Genomic DNA, 15,362 nt, shown 5'->3' on the forward strand with positions numbered 1-15,362 from the left:
CGAATTAGTATTTTTGTTTCCTTTGGGTAAATACCTAGTAGTGCAACTGCTGGGTTGTAAGGTATTTCTACTTTTAACATTTTGAGGAACCTCCATACTGTTTTCCAGAGTGGCTGCACCAGTTTGCATTCCCACTATCAGTGTATGAGGGTTTCCATTTCCCCACATTCTGGCCAACATCTGTTGTTCCCTGTATTGTTAACTTAACCATTCTGACAGGTGGGAGGTAATATCTCATTGTAGTTTTGATTTGCATTTCCCTGATGATAAGTAATGTTGAGCATCTTTTCATGTGTTTGTTAGTCATCTGTATGTCTTCTTTGGAAAAATGTCTATTCATGTGTTCTGACTATTTTTTAACTGAATTATTTGTGTTTTGTGTTTTGAGTTTTATAATTTCTTTATATATTTTGGATACTAATCCTTAAAGGATAAATTTTTAAGAATACTATTTACGGTATCAAAAATCCACAAGAGACAAAATCTGGAAGCAGCCTAGCAATAAATCTAAATAGATGCTTAAGATCTTTGTGGAGAATATTATAAAACTTTATTGAAGGGCATAAAGGAAGATTTACATGAAATAGAAGCATATGCTAACTTCTGGATGAAAATTCAGAAATATCTAAAATTTCCCAAAATTTATCTGCAAAATTCAATGGAGTTCTAATCAATATCTCAAAAAAGTTTTCTCAAAAAACTTGATAAATTGATCCTAAAAGTCCAATGGAAGTCTAAAGAGCTAAAAAGAAAGTATTTTTGAAAAAGAAAGATTAATAAGGAGAGGAGGGCTCTCTTTACCAGATACAAAAAAATTTATTATATTTTTGTATATATTATATACAAAATTTATTATAAAAAATAAATAAAAATTTATTATAAAGTTACATGGTAATTAACACAGTGTGGTAATGTTGCAGAAATAGACACAAAAGCTCAATGGAAGAAAAGAGTATATATACAAACTTAAATGCACATTGGTTTTAAGAAATACAGGGAAAGTGGCATTCATAGTGAGGGAGGGATGGCCATTCAAGAAATGGTGTCAAAAAATTTGCTTCCTGTTGAAAGAATATAAAATGTAAAAGTATAACTAGAGTGTGACCACACACACATACACCATTTATTAAAATAAATTTCAGATAGTGTTCTAAATATTGATCATATACTCCCCAACCTAAGGAAGTGACATACTTGTAACCTACATGAAGATTTGTAACCAGTGAAGTAAAGAAATGGGGGCAAAGAGGGTCACAGGCTGGAGGACCAGCATATGTTCTGTTGCAGAAAGCAGCAAGGCATGGCAGAGGAGATCACTGGGATGGAAGTTTTGGGAAGGGGGGTAAATAGCCAGAGTTGAGATTTGATGTGGTGTCAGGATTACTTCAGACTATAAGCTCTTGTGGGCCATGTTATAAGTTTTGGAATCCACCCTAAGAGCAATTGAAGCCAAGAGAGTTTTCAGTGGGACAAGTCCTGATCAGACTTCTGAAAGATCTCTCTAGTTGCTGTGTGAATAATGGGTAGGAAGGGACAGGAATTGACATGGAGAGATCACACTAGAGGTTATATCAGGTATCAGGAGGGCTTGAATTATGGAGGTATGGTATTATGAGAGAGACATTTTAGAAGGAGATATCTAAAATGGGAAAAGGTCTCATGAGAAAAAGTGTATTTTATTATAGTTATTTCTGTAACTTCACACAGGAAAACTGAAGCTCAAAATGCAATGAGCCTTTCAAACATTGCTGAGGCTAACAAAAGTGGTCTGCTTCTTTATGTTCAGAGTTGAAGGATCAAGGAGGCACACAGGCCTGTTTCATTAAAAGAGAGTTGAGATGAAGGAGAGAATGCTAGAATCCCTGGGAGAGCTCTGTCTATATTATATATACTCTGGGCACTCCAACCTTCTAATTCAGACAGAAGACATTTTATTTGGAGGACAAAGTTAGGTGAATTATTGAGAATTTAATATGGTAAAATCCAATCATATTGTTGTCTTACTACTTCTAATAAAGGGTATGGTGACCATTCTTGGGTGATGGGACAAAGCTTGTTGCACTTATAAAGGCTGAGCTCTTCACAACCCCCAGAAAAACATTTTCTCTCTTGGGAGATCTCCAGTAGTCCATGATGAAGTAACAGGCAGAGGGAAGGAAGGTGGCAAACTTTAAGTCAGGGACAGCGGCAGGTGTGCTGGTGAGGACTGAGCAGGAAGACAGGGTGATAGCCTGGCCCCGTAAAGGGCAGGAGCATCACGGCTAGACATTCAAGTGAAGGGTCAGAGCTGGCCAGCAACATCATGTGGGACTCAGGGCCTGGACCTCTCACCATTTTCCCGGCATACTGTGGAGTAAAATGAGTCCCAAGAATGTTTTCTCAAACTGAGCATCCCTCTGTCCTTATCCCAGGCCTGCTGAGAGCATCATGGCTGTAGAAAATTCTGGAGCCTCTTTCTTAAGAAGGGAACTTTCCTAAGGAGGCCCCTTTTGGTAGGTTCTGAGTTTTAACGTTTTCTCTAGTAACTTTGGAATGGCTTACATTTATTATCCAGTACACCTTCTATATTCAATCTGGAAGACTTCCATCCAGGCTCATCAAATCCTCACTTCACGGATGAGAAAGCTCAGCATTTGGCCAAAGTCACCTAGCAAGAATATGGCTTCACTGGGACTAGAATTCAGGTCTCCCGTCTCCTACTGAATAACTACATCCATCACACACTTTCCACTTCAGTAAAGGTAACTTGATCTGGAAACACAATTTATTTCTGACCCTGCTGTAAAAATGTTAACTGCTTCTGAGTTTTCATTCAACTTATGGAATCACATCATGACTGTACAATGGGAGAAACTCGGCAGGATGAATTCTTTACTTTGGGTTCCCTACTGTTTTCATATATATTACTACAACTCCCAACAGGGAATTTGAGTTTCGAGGAGCCAGTGAAATAAATCCTACAGAGTCATTACATCATGTACAACCACTGGAGGATAAACATCTACAAAATACATTATGCATCTGCCAGGTTAACAGCTTGTTTTGCAAGAGGTTTATTTCTAGCAAAAGATATTAAAAGGATAAACAACTTACTTTTATTTTTGATTGAAAAAGAAGGCAATTTAAAATGTGTTAGTGATGGGCATCCCTGGTGGCTCAGCGGTTGAGCGCTGCCTTCAGCCCAGGGTGTGATCCTGGAGACCCAGGATTGAGTCCCACGTGGGGCTCCCTGCGTGGAGCCTGCTTCTCCCTCTGCCGGTGTCTCTGCCTCTCTCTCTCTCCTTGTCTCTCATGAATGAATGAATAAAATCTTAAAAAAAATTAAAAAAAATGTGTTAGCGAGTGTCCTTATGTACTTAGGCCTGGTCTCTTGCAAAAACATCAATGTGTTACCAGTCATTTGTATCTAGGTCTGTAGTGACGTCTCCCAAATGACTCTCAGGGAGTTTGGGTCTTGAGACATTTCATGAAAACATGCACAGAAAGTGACAGCCTATTCCTCCCTCTTGGAGTATCACTGCACCCATTTAGCATACTTTGGAGATCCTTTCATTTAGTCCATTTGCAAGACATCCTTGGCCATGGAACCCTTGTTAAGTTTTTGCACTTAATATCCTTAGAACTCAATTTCCACAGAGCACTCTTCAGAAAGTGCTAGTTCATGATTACTTTCCAGGAGCTTAGCCCTCTGGAGGGGCATTTTGGGTCATAATGGCTCTTTGTGGGGTCCCATAAATGTAGCTCTAGTTGTGAGCCTAACACCAAGGTGAACATCAGTAGACTCTCTTACATCACAATGCGACAGCATCTTTCAATACCTTTTTCCAATTCCTGTATATCTACATTATTCTCAGTGAATATTAACCATTAATGACAGTTGAGACCCAGACCTCAGCAGGGACATCCTTGTCCCTCCAGCTCCCGCTTTGATACTGACTATGTCACCTGGGCAGAAACCTTCATATTTATTCTGTGTCAACAAGGTGTTCTTACCCCAAGTACCAGGAGTTCAGTCCATGGAGGATTTGGATGCTTTACTCTTCATTCTCCTCTCCAACCCTTCAAAGGACATCTAATTTCTCTCTTTGTCATATGCATGCAATTTTGGAAACTACTTTGTTTTGAGCATGCCTTTTGGGAGGACTCCTCTTTTACTCTAAGCATCAAATACTTAACAAAGTGTTTCTACCAAACTGATGGAATGTTCCCCCAAGAAGAATTCTGATTACATTTTCCCATAACCTCATTATTGAAACTGCATGGATATTAAAAGAGAGGGAAGAGGCCAATAATAGTGCTTGCTCAATACATGCAAGTTCCTCTCTCCCTTCCTCTATCTTTTGGTCTAGAAGTGTCAAGCATCAACTCTGGCGGCACATTACAACCATGTGACAAGCTTTTAAAATATAGACATCTTGGCTCGACTTGTAGGGGTTTTGATTTAAATAATGGAGTACACGCATCAGTTTTTAAAGCTCCCCCCAGGCTATTCAATTGTAGGTATCCAGGTAGTGTTTCACTGATTTGGAACATGAAATCGATGAAGGCGAAAAAGGCCATCACTTACTAAATTATCAGAAAAAAGGAAACACTGAAATATTTCACAGGCCACTAATATACCTGGTCACTTGCAGCATCTATTGAGCTATCTACCTGGCATTAATAGCTCTCCAGATACAGCTTTCCTACCAGATGCTCACAAGTGTGTGACAACATAGTGATTTACCTCTGTTTTTGTCCATTGAGCTCCAATCTATCGAGAAAGAGAAAATAAATCTAGAACATTGGGGGCACTTTCCTGATAGCTGTCATTATTATGGTTTTACAGTTAAAATTTTACAGGCTGGGATGAATATTCAACCAATTCTTATGCACCCACTGCAGGGCACTAGTGACTACCACTCACAATATAGCTTGAAAATCCCATCCTGATGGTGTATTTTTAGGGCTACTCCTTATACCAACTATTTTAACCTGAGCTTCCTTGGAAGAACAACTTAACACAAAGGGCTTGCATATAATCCCGGAGATCATGAGTGAAGGACATGAAGAAAGTAGAAGGGACATGCAGAGAGCTAATATGAGGATTTGCTAGCAAGCAGGTTGCCAGTAGGTGTGATAATTGCTTAATTCTTACCCAGTAGGAAATTGATGAGCAGAAAACTTGATTATCCATTTTGTATGGATGACTGGTCTAGAGTCTGGAAGGCGTAGGACTGGAAAACTAGGGATAGAGTCTGGGAAGAGGTACGTAGACTCACCCATAGGAGTGGGCACAAAGTATGGAGCTAATTGCCCACAGAAAACATATGCTGCAAAGGGGTATCTCAACATCCCGAGGGCAAGATTGATTCATCCTGGGTATATGAGGTAGTTTCTCTTGTCGGTTTGTCTCTGTGCTGGACAAAGGGCCCAGGAGCAGAGTGGTTATGTGGCAGAGACAGAGGCTTGCACAGGCTCCGTCTGACCTAGCTAATGCTACTCTTGCATGCCTAACCTGCTAGCAGCGGAGACCAAGGAGATCAGCCAACTTTTTAGGGTAGGTGGATTATAATGGACATCTTCCATTCTGACGGGGAAAAATTGTCTTTACTGGAATTGATATTTAATATGAACATGAGTCTGCCATACGTAGAGTTTAATGGGCAAGATAAATCAGGGCTCAGCCTCCTCAGAGATGAAGGTCAGTGTCATCTCACCAGTTCATCAACCCACACCAGTGTCCTCTTGGACAGTGAGGCAAGAGTAATTTCCTAAAGCACAATTTTGATCATGTCATTCACTTGCTTAAAACTTTTTGATGGCTGTTTATTGACCTCACCAAAAAAGTCCAAATTATTTATCTTAGTTAAGAGACTCTCTAAGATTTAACTTCTACTTCTTTCCAATCTTTATCTTCTGCCACTTCCTTCCTTACAGTCAGTTCCAACAACACTGAACTACTTTCATTTCCTTAAAATGGAGCCAGGCTTTTCTATGTGCTGCCCCTCAGCCTGAAATACCCTCTACCAGTTGATTAGTGCCTACTCAGCTACCAGATCTCAGAGGAGGCAGCAAATGTTCTTGGACATTTTCCTGGATGCTGCAAGATTGAGCTAGCATCAGTCAAGCCCACCCACACTTCTTAGCCCCTACTGTAACACTCACTATGTTGTAGTGCATATCCCTGGATCCCCTATTAGACTAGAAGCTTTCCTATACTCCCAGCAGCTAGCAAAAATTAGGCATTTAACAAAAATATTGAAAGGATTAACAAATGATTCAAGTGTTTTTTCCTTCCTATTAAATTGTTCACTATCCTTATGATGTACTCTTTTTTTCCTCATACAGTTCTCCAAAGTACTTAAGAAGTAAATGAAAGTGTGAACAGCATGAAATTGATTGAGAGCATAACCAGGAGTAAATTTTATATCATTGGGGTTAACTTCTTAGAGTCATTATGTAGGAAAAATAGGCTAAATTGCATATACGGACTAAATGCAGTTAGTCAACAGAGAATGACATATTATTTCACTTGCTGTGGATCTAAAAAACAAAACAAACAAAATTTTTAAGTAGGTGATATAAATACAGAGAACAAACTGACGGTTATCAGAGGGAGAAAGGGGTGGGGGATGGGCTACATGGGTGAAGGGAAGTAGGGGATATAGGCTTCTAGTTATGGAATGAATAGGTTGTGAGGATGAAAGGTACAACACAGCGGGTATAGTTCATGGCATTGTAATCGTGTCATATGGTGACAGATGGTAGCTGTATTTGCAGTAAGATGGTGTAATACATACACTTATTGAATCACTATGTTGTACACCTAAAATTAATGTTACATTCATTGTGTGGCAGTTATACCCCAATAAAAAATAACTTTCATAGATTCCTAACCATTTAGCATTCTCTTTTGTTTTTATTTTTAAAAATCCTGTGTTATATTTTTGTCATAATAGTGATTGTGAGGCTATCCTGCTGCCTCTTGACCATTTACCTTGCTTACGGCCTTGAATTTTATGTGATATCATAATTAGAATGTAGACTTCATAGTGATTGACAGAGAACAACAATTCAATATGCTTGTTCTCTGCTCTGCTGTCAACGTGGGGTCCTCAGGGGATAGTGACCGTTTCTTTCCCAGTAAAGTATCTGCACTGTATCAGTAACGCATAAGCAAGTGTCTCCTGAAACTAGAGGAACAAAATTTCTCCTGACTCCTGACCCTAGTGAGACCCATTTCTCAATAGCGATCAATCAGGTTTACAAAGAGAGAGAGAAGGAAAAAGAAACTGCTGGAACAAAATGGAAACAGAAAGTCTATTCAGTATGGTGGTTAGAGTCACAGGCTTTAGACTCAGATATTTGAGTTCAAGTCTTTTTCTGCCTTTAGCCTCTCCAAACTTTAGCTCTTTTATGTACAATGGACATAATCTATTTCATAGGACTGTGGTGGGGGGGCATTAAGTAAAATATCTGACGTAGAGTTCTCAACACATGTATACTCTTGCTGTTCTCATGGAGGATATCACTGCTGAATTCCCAAGAAACTAGGACAATAAATTAATCTGATCAAAAGAGTCTTAGGGACCAGAATATTTAGAGAGGGATGAATGGGGTTGGGGGGTGAAGAGAAGGAAGGGGTGAGACAGGGTGAGGGGAATGGGGCCATTTTCTCTAATTTTTTATCAAACCACAGTTTCCAATCTGCGGTTTAGAAATCTAGGCAATCATCCCAGGAGCCAGTAGCGGAGAAATGAATTGTGATAAGCTCAGCTATATTATGGAAAACATTCTCAGCGAACTGCAGGGGAGAGATAGGAGAAGATCCATGGCCAATGTGCTGCTCTTAAAGGACTTTCATAACTCACTGGGACACATGGGGATGTTTTGTGCTTTTGCCTACTTGTAAACACATAATAAGCACAGTGACTCACTTGTCAGGCAGAAAACTTTAACTTTTATAGTAAATCATCTCGTTACTGCAAGTCTGGAGTAAATTGGAGGTTAATCTTTCATTATTCATTTCAACTTTCACATGGTAAAAAATACTGCCACATATGGAAAAGAGTCAAATGGGCTTTGGAACTTTTCCTGGCGTAAGAATTATAAAAATTCATACCCATAAATAAAACACATTAATATATTTCTTATGTTTGCATATAAATATGAAATAATCAATATAAAATTAGTATTTCATCATTCTCCAAATCCTTTCACATCCAATTTTTCATTTGTACTGAGTAGCAGATATCATTAGATGGGCAGGGGAAATGTTATCTCCATATTAAAAATGGGAAACTCCACCTCTGAGGGGTTATCTGGTTTGTTCAAGGTTTCATGGAGCTAGTAAATGAAGGAACAAAAACTATAACCCCAAACCAAGATGACACCTCAGTGGACGTCACAGATGCTGCTGTCACGTAGGTTCACAATCCCATTTACTTCAGGAGGTTTTTATTACAGATGTCTGGCAGGCAATGTTGCAGTATAGGAATTTAGACAATGGCATATGTTCTGACATCTCATGGATATTTCCCTCATTTGTCTCATGAATAGAATGTAAATAAAATTGAGAAATGAAATACTTGTCTGTTCCTCTTTCAGACCCACTTTTCATCCTTCACCCAACTTTGCACTCCAGAAGCTGACCTTATGGGCTACAACAATGAGATTCCTTACCTGGCTTCCTGGAGGTTCATCAAATAGGGAGCTTCTGCAGAAAACCTGCAGGAGGGAGAAGAGGAAGTTTTGGGTATTTGTTCCTTACCCAGATCATATTTTCAGCCTATGTCCCTAATAAAGGTCACAGCCTCAGTCTAGCCTCCTTCTGTGCCTCCAGGTTTGGGACCCATTCCCTGCCCTTGCCCCTTCAGGTCCAGGCATGGTGTATGAAAACTGAACACCATATACCTCTAACCATAGCTACTGCTTTAAAGTAGGGAACAAGGACAGGAGAACCAGAATCATAACTTTTGCCAAAAGTATCAGGAAAGAGACTTTCTTCACATTGGATTTTTTAAGCTAAGGATCCTAAGCCTGGGGGTTCCAGGAGCCATCTTTGACATAATAGAAAAGCTAGAATACAAAATGCAGAATGGGAAGATGGTGAGAATGTGTTCCTGGAAACGTGAGTTGAGCATTTATTTGAAATAGGCCATACCTGAAATTGCCCCTTGAAGAAACCTCCCCCCTTGTAAGTAGGGTCAGCCCTAATCCAGAGGCAGCCCATCCAGGCGTCTTCCTGAAATTTTAGCAACTAAAAGCATTCTGTTTACAATAAGAAAACCATTTCCCCCACACACACCCTGATTGGAATGTCCCTGAATAGGTTCATGTTGACCCTCCCCGAAATCAACCTGGAAATCAACCTGGATGCTTGGCGACTCCCGCGGTTCTTTTGTCTTTAGGCAGTTTCTTTCCTTTTGCCTTTTAAAAGATCCCTGTAATTGCTAATCGGGGCTTTTTTCCTCCTCGGAGGCGGAGAGCCCGTTTGCGCAAACGTTCAGTAAACCCTCTTGCTAATTGCATCTGCCTGTCTGGGGTCTGGGTCTCTGGGGCGTCCACCGGGCCACGTTGGCACCCGTGAGCCAGGGTCCAACATTTGGGGGCTCGTCCGGGATCTGAGACGCCCCAGACTCAATCCTAAGACTGGCAGGAGGTAAGACCGAGCTCGCTAAATGTCCTATCTGTCTCGTCCGTTTGTCTGAATGGCCGGGTCTGTTTTGTGCCGGGTCTGTATTGTGCCTGCAGGACGCTGTACTCTGTGTTCTGTATTTGGACCAGCGGGGGAGGCAGACGTGCCCGAGACCCCTGGTCCCCCTCCGGAGTCGGACTCCGGAGTGGTCTGGAAGAGGAACGGAGCCCCGGCACTCCCTCCTCTTCGGGGAGGGTCGTGGTTCGCGACCGCTCCCGTCTGAATCTGCCGCGCCAGTCCTGTCGTTCGTGTGCGTCTGTTCGTTCCGTGTTTTTCTTCCTCTCCTGTCCTCCTCCTCACCGCTCACCCCTTCTCTACACCCCTGGGGCAGACTGTAACCACCCCTTTAAGCCTCACTCTAGATCACTGGAAAGAAGTCGCCGGCCGGGCACACGATCTTTCGGTCGAAGTCAGAAGACGAAGATGGGTCACCTTCTGCTCCTCAGAGTGGCCGGCTTTCAACGTCGGGGGGCCCAGGAACGGAGCTTTTAATATTGACATTATCTTGCAGGTGAAGGCCCTGGTCTTCCAGCCAGGACCCAATGGACACCTCGATCAGGTGCCGTACATCATAGTATGGGAGGATCTCGCTAAGAATCCACCCCCCTGGATAAAATGCTTTATCCCTTCTCAAGGGGGACCGGGCCCGAGACCCTCACTCCCTCCCTGCCACACTCCCCCAATTCCCCGTCCCTACTCCCCATCCACCCTTTGCCCCCTAAAATTTCCTGAATCAAAACCTAAGGAGCCGCCTGTGCTCCCAGGGGACCAGGACAGTCTCCTTCTCTTGGACTCCTCCCCTCCCCCTTATGCCCAACCCCCAACGCCCCGCTCGGAGGCCCCTACCTCTCCCTCCGCTCCCTCAGCTCCGTCCCCCGACTCTACGGGGGCAGAGGGGCAACCCCTCGCTTCACCCCCGCTCGCCAGTCGCCTCCGCTTTCGGCGAGAGCGCGGGGGAGAGTCGGAAGAGTCTGGACCTCCCAGGCATTTCCCCTCCGATCAGCAGGCGGCCAGATGCAATATTGGCCGTTCTCTGCCTCTGACCTTTACAACTGGAAAACTCATAACCCCTCCTTCTCCCGAGACCCCCAGGCGCTAACCGGATTAATTGAGTCAATTCTGTTGACCCACCAGCAGACCTGGGATGACCGCCAACAGCTCCTGCAGACTCTCCTCACCACGGAGGAGACAGCGCGTCTACTCGAAGCTCGGAAAAACGTCCCGGGGGCGGATGGGAGGCCGACCCGGCTGCCTAATGAGATTGAGGATGTTTTCCCCTTGGTTCGCCCGACCTGGGACTACGACACTGTTGCTGGTAGGGAGCGGCTCCGTCTCTATCGCCAGGTACTCCTAGCGGGTCTCAAAGGGGCAGGGCGTCGCCCCACCAATTTGGCAAAGGTACGTGCTATAGTGCAGGGAAAAGATGAGACGCCGGCAGGTTTTCTGCAGAGGTTAATAGAAGGCTATACTGGCCACCGTAGTACAGGGCTCAGGGCAGAGTAAGTCAGGACAGAGTAGGGACCTGGGAGACAAAAGAGGACCACGGGTTGAACGAGACCAGTGTGCCTACTGCAAGGAAAAAGGACATTGGGTTAAAGATTGCCCAAGGAAGGGCCAAACGCAGGGACCTAAAAAGAAGCCCATTCCTGTTTTGTCCCTAGAAGATGAAGATTAGGGGTGTCAGGGCCAGGAACCCCCCCCCGAGCCTTGGATAACCCTTAAAGTGGGGGTACAGCCGGTGACCTTCCTGGTCGATACGGGAGCTCAACATTCAGTTTTAACTGAGGCAAAAGGACCCTTGAGCTCTAAAACGTCTTGGGTTCAGGGGGCAACTGGAGGCAAGTTATATCGATGGACAACCGAACGGAAGGCCCACCTGAGCACTGGGCAAGTAACGCATTCCTTCTTATTGGTCCCAGACGGCCCTTACCCTCTCCTAGGCAGAGACCTTCTTTCAAAAGTAGGGGCCCAGATACATTTTCAGCAAAAAGGGGCCACTATTACTGGCGCGGGAGGGCAGCCCCTCCAGGTACTGACCTTGCGCCTAGAGGATGAACACCGGCTGCACGAGGACTCTCCACCGTCCGTGCAGCCCCTGGATTCTGAATGGCTCACTAACTACCCTCAGGCCTGGGTGGAAACGGCCGGAATGGGACTAGCTGTAAACCAGCCGCCCATAATTATAAACTTAAAACCCTCGGCCACCCCCATATCGATCCGGCAATATTCAATGAGTAAAGAGGCCAAAGAAGGCATTCGGCCACATATACAGAGACTATTACAATTGGGCATTTTAATACCTTGCCAGTCGCCCTGGAATACTCCTCTATTACCCGTAAAAAAACCCGGCACAGGAGATTACCGGCCGGTACAAGATTTACGAGAGGTTAACTGGAGGACAGAGGACATACATCCCACGGTGCCAAATCCCTACAACTTGCTCAGCACCTTACCCCCAAGCCATGTCTGGTATACGGTGTTAGATCTAAAAGATGCATTCTTTTGCCTGAGGTTAAGCTCTCAAAGCCAGCCTATTTTTGCTTTTGAATGGAAAGATCCTGAGACAGGATTCTCAGGACAACTCACTTGGACAAGGCTGCCGCAGGGATTCAAAAACTCCCCCACTTTGTTCGATGAGGCCTTGCATCGGGATTTGGCAGATTTCCGAGTTGGCCATCCGGACCTCGTCCTTCTGCAGTACGTGGATGATTTGCTCCTGGCGGCTAGGACAGAACAGGATTGTGTAAAAGATCCTAGCTGAAGTCCATGGCACCAGAGGGGACTTGACGGACCAGCCGTTGCCAGATGCTGAAGCAACCTGGTACACCGATGGGAGTAGCTTTCTACGAAATGGTGAGCGTAAAGCCGGGGCAGCCGTGGTAGATGGGAAAGCTGTCATTTGGGCCAGTGCCTTAGAGCCTGGGACTTCAGCTCAAAGGGCAGAGCTTATAGCCCTAACTCAGGCCCTAAGAAAGGCTAAGGACAAAAAGGTCAACATTTATACTGACAGCAGATATGCTTTTGCAACTGCCCATGTTCATGGAGAAATATACCGTAGAAGGGGTCTCCTAACCTCAGCAGGTAAAAACATCAAAAACAGAGAAGAAATACAAGATCTTCTCCATTCCCTCTTTCTGCCGAGAAAACTGAGTATAATTCACTGTCCTGGGCTTCAGCGAGGCAATGACCCAGTAGCAGAGGGGAACAGGATGGCCGATGAGACAGCACGGGCCGCTGCACTAGGCCCACAGGCCTCTCCCTACAAGTACCAGAGGCTGTCCGGACACCGGGGCAACTCTCTCTCGAGTACTCAGACAGCGACCTAGATATCGTCCAGCAAATAGGGGCAAAATATGACGAGCAAATGAAGGTCTGGAAACACCAAGGGAAGACGGTCCTGCCCCAGAAAAGGGCCAAAGAACTGGTGACTCACCTCCACCGACGGACTCACCTCGGACACAAAAAATTAAAAGCACTCCTCCGGAGAGAAGGTCAGACCTATTACATTCCCAAACTCCCCTCCCTGATCCAACAGGTAACCGACGCTTGTGTACCTTGTGCTAAGGTAAATACCAAACACCTCAAGATGCCTGAGGGAACCAGGATGAGGGGAGAAAGACCCGGAACTAATTGGGAAGTAGACTTCACCGAAATCAAGCCAGGACAGGCTAAAGGCGCTCCAGATTATCCAGCACCAGGTCTGGAAACCCCTTGCGGCTGTCTACCGCCCCGGAGACACAACCGGCCCACACCCGTTCCAGATCGGGGACTCCGTCTACGTCAGGAGACATCAGTCCAGGACGCTTGAGCCCCGCTGGAAGGGCCATATACTGTCCTACTGACCACCCCAACCGCCTTAAAGGTAGACGGCATTGCTGCTTGGGTCCACGCCTCACACGTCCAGCGCGCCCCATCAACGAGCACCGCTGATGCCAGCCAGGATGGACCGGACGAGCCACTCCAATGGAAGCTCCACCGCACCCAAAACCCGCTCAAGATAAGACTTTCAAAAATTGTTCAATGACAGTTGTTATATTCCTACCTCTCCTAGCGCTCTTCACCTCCGCCAAAGGTGACCCTCATGCCCTCAAAAGGTTAACCTGGCAGGTACTAACGTCTGGGGGTGACGAGGTCTGGTCTATAACTAAGACCGCCCCCGTGGGAACCTGGTGGCCTAACCTATATCCTGACCTATGCAAGCTAACCATAGGGGCCCCTAGCCCATGGGACCTAGAGGGATACTTCGACACCTCTAGAGCCCCTAACCAAGAAAGCCCTCCAGGGCGACTGGGATTAGACCCATGGGGAGGATGTGGCATGCCTGAAAGAAGGGCCATGCTAAGCACTCTTCCCTTTTATGTCTGTCCCGGGCACCACAGAGATGGCAGGCTAAATCCCACCTGTGGAGGAGGGGAATATTTCTATTGTAAAAATTGGGGGTGCGAAACTACTGGGGATACAGGATGGAGGCCCTCCTCCTCCTGGGATTATATCACTGTCAAGGCTAACTATACTCACCCGACATTTAGCAAATGGAAAACCCTTAATTATGGGCCCTGCCAAGGGTGGTGTCATCCCCTACGGATATCCTTCACGGAGCCCGGAAAAAGGGCTACTCACTGGGCCAATGGATATACGTGGGGACTCAGGTTATACAAAGAAAGAACAGATGATGGTTTTATATTCAGAATTAAACTAAAAATAGAATCCCCATGTTGGACCCTGGCTCACGGGTGCCAACGTGGCCCGGTGGACGCCCCAGAGACCCAGACCCCAGCCAGGCAGATGCAATTAGCAAGAGGGTTTATTGAACGTTTGCGCAAATGGGCTCTCCGCCTCCGAGGAGGAAAAGAGCCCCGATTAGCAATTACAGGGATCTTTTAAAAGGCAAAAGGAAAGAAACTGCCTAAAGACAAAAGAACCACGGGAGTCGCATGGCATCCAGGTTGATTTTGGGGAGGGTCAACATGAACCTATTCAGGGACATTCCAATCAGGGTGTGTGTGGGGGGGGAAACGGTTTTCTTATTGTGAACAGAATGCTTTTAGTTGCTAAAATTTCAGGAAGACGCCTGGATGGGCTGCCTCTGGATTAGGGCTGGCCCTACTTACAAGGGGGGAGGTTTCTTCACCCAGACCCCGTGGCGATCGGGCCTAACGCGGTCCTCGGGGAACAAAGTGCTGCCCCGGCCCTAGCCGCGGGGAGTGCTGCACCCACTAACTTCGCGGTCACTCCAACCCCTCGGTGGTCACCCGAGACCGGACGACTGTTTAATCTTATCATAGGGGCATTCCTGGCCCTTAATCGAACCAGCCCCGATGTAACTAGATCCTGCTGGCTCTGCCTTGCATCCCCCCCCCCCCCTTATTACAAAGGGACCGGGAGGCCCAGCAGGGCTGGTTTGAAAGCTGGTTTAATCAGTCTCCCTGGTTGACCACCCTAATCTCTACCATTCTGGGCCCTCTAGTTGTCCTGCTCCTGCTGCTAACCTTCGGCCCCCGCGTCCTCAACCGGCTGCTCCAGTTCATCCGAGAAAGATTGTCTATTACCCAAGCTCTGGTATTAACTCAGCAATGTCGGGCCCTCCAAACTGAAAAAATAAATGTTCCCTAAGATTTTAAGGTTAAAATCAGCCCAAACAAGAGGAGGGAATGAAGAAACCTCCCCCCTTGTAAGTAGGGTC

The 15,362-nt window shown here is 45.4% G+C and overlaps 1 long non-coding RNA gene across 1 annotated transcript; it reads right to left on the reverse strand.

Moving 5' to 3' along the window:
- Positions 1-3,154: 3,154 nt before the first annotated feature.
- LOC129495863 (uncharacterized) lies at positions 3,155-12,398 on the reverse strand. The gene is made up of 3 exons (XR_008661632.1): positions 12,266-12,398; positions 8,665-8,709; positions 3,155-3,310 (listed from the first exon to the last, which is right to left on the reverse strand). It is a non-coding gene; the product is annotated as an uncharacterized LOC129495863 (long non-coding RNA).
- Positions 12,399-15,362: the final 2,964 nt, after the last annotated feature.

The sequence above is a fragment of the Nyctereutes procyonoides genome, unplaced genomic scaffold (assembly GCF_905146905.1).
Source record: "Nyctereutes procyonoides isolate TBG_1078 unplaced genomic scaffold, NYPRO_anot_genome, whole genome shotgun sequence".
Taxonomy (NCBI): domain Eukaryota; kingdom Metazoa; phylum Chordata; class Mammalia; order Carnivora; family Canidae; genus Nyctereutes; species Nyctereutes procyonoides.